We start from the raw sequence: 4,726 nt of genomic DNA, 5'->3' as shown, positions 1-4,726 counted from the left end.
AAAAGTTACAACAGTTTTTGAAGCAATGACTGTGTTAGGTTAAATGGATCTGCACCGGCCGGCGTATATACTATTATATCGTCGTCGTCGTCGTGTTTTATTATCCCGTCTCGCCCGAGTCCTGCAGGTGGTTATTATGGAGGACGGACTGCGCTGCCGTCCGAACGAGTAAAGGTATACCTAGGCCCGCGAGTCATTCCTATATTTCGGGTCGCTCGGCGTATACCTACACTATGATTCGCTGCGTGCAGAATATCGCGCTCGGGTCTGGAGATAGGTTAGGTTAGGACGATGTGTTGTGTGTAATATTTTATAGACTCGTATAATGGTAATAATAATAACGATAATAATATTATATTGTGTGTGTGTGTGTGTGTTATGCGCTTGTACGGCGTTCGGCTTGCGCACACGACATTCGAAAACGTGTAGGAAATGATATAGGTATGTGCACACACACATATATATATTGTATGCATATAATATGTGTGCAGTGCACATGGAGCCGTGTCGTACACGCATATAGTGTGTATGTATATTGCATCCGTCACGCGCGGTCTGTGCGGAATTTGCTCTCTCCGCAGTCGGTCCGCACACGATAGTCGTCGCAGCGTCCGTCCGCGGCCGACCGATTAATATTGTTATATATTATATTATTTTTATGATATTGCGCGACGAAAAAAAAACAAAACAACGGCGTCCGCGCGTGCTGTGATTTCTATCGGTCGAACGCGGCCGCTCGCACGAACAACACTCGTTACGCAGTCGGTCCTCAAATCGTGCAGTTTATTCATATTAGGTATACACGTCGTTGGTCGATTTCATTACCATTATTATTATCATTTTTGTTTTGTTTTTTTTTGATTTTTTCCATCGCGCCGCACGTCCCCTATCGACGTTTACCGGGCGGCGAGCGTCTACGCGGACGACCGAACATAATAATATTATGATAATATTGCGTCGTCGGCCGAGGCGGGCGCGGGGGTAGCCGCTTTGCGCACAACGCATCACACTCGGTAAATCATAAAGGCGTAGCCCAGGTGTTTTGCCTCATCCGACTGTGCTAAATATTAATCGGCTATCGGATACAAGGGGAAGGGAACTTTCCCCTCTTCGTTTTTACTCGCCCGTTTACGGTTTTGTTTTAAACTATACCTACTCGATTATATTATTATCATTAAGAAATATAACGGCACTGTGATGGTTTGCGAGGACGTTTGAAAACCACTGGACACTTCAAATTTGAATTTTTTTTTTTAACATTTTTTGGACTATGTGCAACCTGTAATAACAGTTACAATAAGCATATTATTATGATCGTAGGAAAAAATATATACGCGATATGAAAGCTTGCGACGAGAGTAGTTACCCAGCAGTAACACTCAGACAAAGATTATTGTTAGACTATTAATTCACGCACATACATTTTGTGTTATTTTTTTAATTTAATTTAGTTTTTGATTTTTTGTATCATCAGTTTAGCTAAGCAAAATCACGCCAGCAGTGCCTCTTAAGTCGGCAGTTTTCGAGGAATATTTATTATTTACCGAGTAAAATGTAAGATTAAGGGTGGTATATATAAGGCAAGAACGGAAACGCTTGTAAGAGGATGTGTCTACTTCAGCGACAGACAGTAATTCCAAGATCTAAGTGAAGTGTGTGGTTCGATAATCGATACAAAGAAGAGCGCGTTTGTAATTACACGAATAATGAAACCATAGGCCCAAATAGACTTCAGTCGGGTTTTGTAAAGCAGCAATTTATTATTCAGGTTAAGTTTGGAATATTTACCTAGAAGTGGATACAGAGACATTCGTCTAGAGTTTAGTTCATATTATTATAAAAAATAAATTAAAATGTATATTCAATTTAACTAATAGTTTTTTATTTTATTAGTATCTTGACTATAATTATAGCTCATAGTTAAATAAATTGGTTCGTATTATTTTTTTTTTTAATTATTTACTATAATTTACATACTTGACTTTTTTTAAATTTGTATTTTCATATTATATTCTATATAACGATACAATTATAATGTTCAAGCAAAGTTATTACAGGTACAGGTGAGATTAGTCTCAGTCCTCAGATTGCATATATTATACTCTTCAAGTAGTATTGAAGTAGTCCCGGGAGGGTTTACATTCGCCCCAAACATCAATAGACGCATGATAGACATCATGCGTGACTTTATTATAACTTGATAGTTAGATTTTCTTAAAAACAGAAAACTCCTACAAACATATTTGTCAGCTATTATCATCTACATAATATGTGGAGGAGCATTGTTAAATCAACTGACCGCCGGCAGTTAGTTATTTCCCTATAATCTATAATGTAATATAATATCATCAGACATAATATTATCACAAATCGTCGAGTTACATTCACAGTGTGTAAAATATAAATACACCTTGAAAGTTATACACTAAACTAGTAAAACTAGTTATTACTAATGACATATATTTATCACATACAAATTCCAAAAACAGTTTTTAATATTATATTCTACTCTATAATTTAGAACACACTAATTATTAATAACTGTTCAAAACCACACCGAAATACAATGGTGGTCGTTGAAAGTCGAAAACTAAATATTAAATTAGCCCTTTTTTGGCCATCAGGGCGTGCAGCTGCATATTCTGCGGCTTTCTGCACGCCCATGTGCTGAATAGTTCAACTTCCGTTCAAATTTAAGTTTTACGAATCACTGACGAGACGCAGTAACGTACACAACTTTATAATCTGCAGTTATTATAACAACAAACGATATTTATACTTTACGGACGTCAGTACCGCTGGATATCGTGATTATTAGTACTTATACCTATATAATATAATAACATGTAAGTCTGTCGATTGAAATAATGTAGGTGAGTATCGGTTTAAAATCTTGTAGTCTTTGATTTTCCACAATTAATTTTTAGCTATTCCTCCGATGGGTTTCCTGCTTAGTTCATCATCGATGCAAAATTATTGGACTCTAAGTCCACATATTTTGTAGAATAATTATACCATAATATTATATATAATATTTAGGTATATATATACCTACACGCAGTGATTCTTTAAACTTGATTTTTCTTGTGGTAGTGTAACTTTTTTTTATATACCTATACCTGTAGATATTTTTAATGCCATATTATTATAAAGTGAAATGTTTTTCTGGATGGAAACGGTTACCTTAAGTTGAAATAGCTATTGGAATGGGATGGCAGAGAATACTCTGTGAAATGTTGTACAGGTGCACTTATATAGTCTATATTATATACAGCTATATCGTATTATTATAATATACTATCGTCCGTTTATCTTAATTCGTTGACGTTGGTAAAACGTTCGATATTCGTACACACATATCACCAATAACGGAAAATTTTTTTATTCAAAATAATATGAAATCAAAAATAATATGCGTAGGTGCCTTGCCGGGCTTGTTATTTTCACGTACGTTATCGCACCCCACCCACCAACCCACCAACCAGAATTTAAAAATTTTTTTTCACGAATAATTAGGAAAATACCTACTCAATACAGGTACTTGTGAATTCTTGACCAGCTTTTAATAATAATTCCTGATCTACCCGAACTTTCCCTGGGTGGGGCTAGTATAACATTAACACAGCCTCGCCCATCATCGTAACCTACGAATACGAGTTTCGTTGGATTTAACATAATTGAACACGTTCCACCGTGGCATCATATTTGTCATTTCCGATCGATTATATCGCCACGAAACGGCCAAGACACGACGTACCGATATAAAAACATACAATGACGCATTGATCTTCTATTTGTTGTCGTTATTTTTACATCTATCTCGGTTGGAATTTATGTATAAAGGAAAAAAAAACCACACCGATCGTTGTCGTATAATATAACAACGTGATTTCGCTCGCCGGTCGTCGTGGACGCGCGCGTGTACCGCATAATAATAATAATAATAATAATAATAATAATAATAATAATAATGCTTGTATACTTTGTACTATTATTATTATTATTATTATTATTATTTTATACAGCAGCTGTAACAGTGTGTCGACTAATGAAAAAGTCGATTTTCGCCTACGAAGTCTATAATATAATATAATATACGAATTATTACCCATACGATATTGTAATGCTCCGTGCGGATGACCGAGCGGTTTAACGACGACGAAGACTAGGTGACTTTCATAATAATAATATAACACGCATAATACAAGACGTAGCAATATTTTCGTGCGTCGTTCTTTCACTATATACCTACCGGACCCCACGTATATAAGGTACAAGACGATGGCCATTGACGAGCTCGAGCCGGAGTTTGTTTATTTATTTTTTTGTCGACGAGTGAAAATTATTAAAAGTCATAGTAGTGTTATAATACCTACTGCAGGTACCTACCCATAGTTATTGATTACATATCATTGCTATACATCATGAAATTATTACAACGCACGGCGCGCACAGAATATAAATCACGCGTAAACAATTATTATGATATAAGGTTCTATCGATATCGTAAACGCTCGAATGCAAACTTGGAGAGAAAATACTATTGAAAACAATTGGAATAAATACTCGAACACTGAAAATTGGTATTCTGAGTACACGATTGATACGATTTTCAAATATTTTTTGTCTTAGATATTAAATATATTCGATACGGTCTTGTCTTGAGGAAAATTCGAAAATATATCCAATCTTGAAATATATTGGATTTGTAATACTTTGTATGTAT

This window comes from Metopolophium dirhodum, chromosome 6 (genome assembly GCF_019925205.1).
Source record: "Metopolophium dirhodum isolate CAU chromosome 6, ASM1992520v1, whole genome shotgun sequence".
NCBI classification, from domain to species: domain Eukaryota; kingdom Metazoa; phylum Arthropoda; class Insecta; order Hemiptera; family Aphididae; genus Metopolophium; species Metopolophium dirhodum.
Note: the sequence above shows the minus strand (reverse complement) of the source record.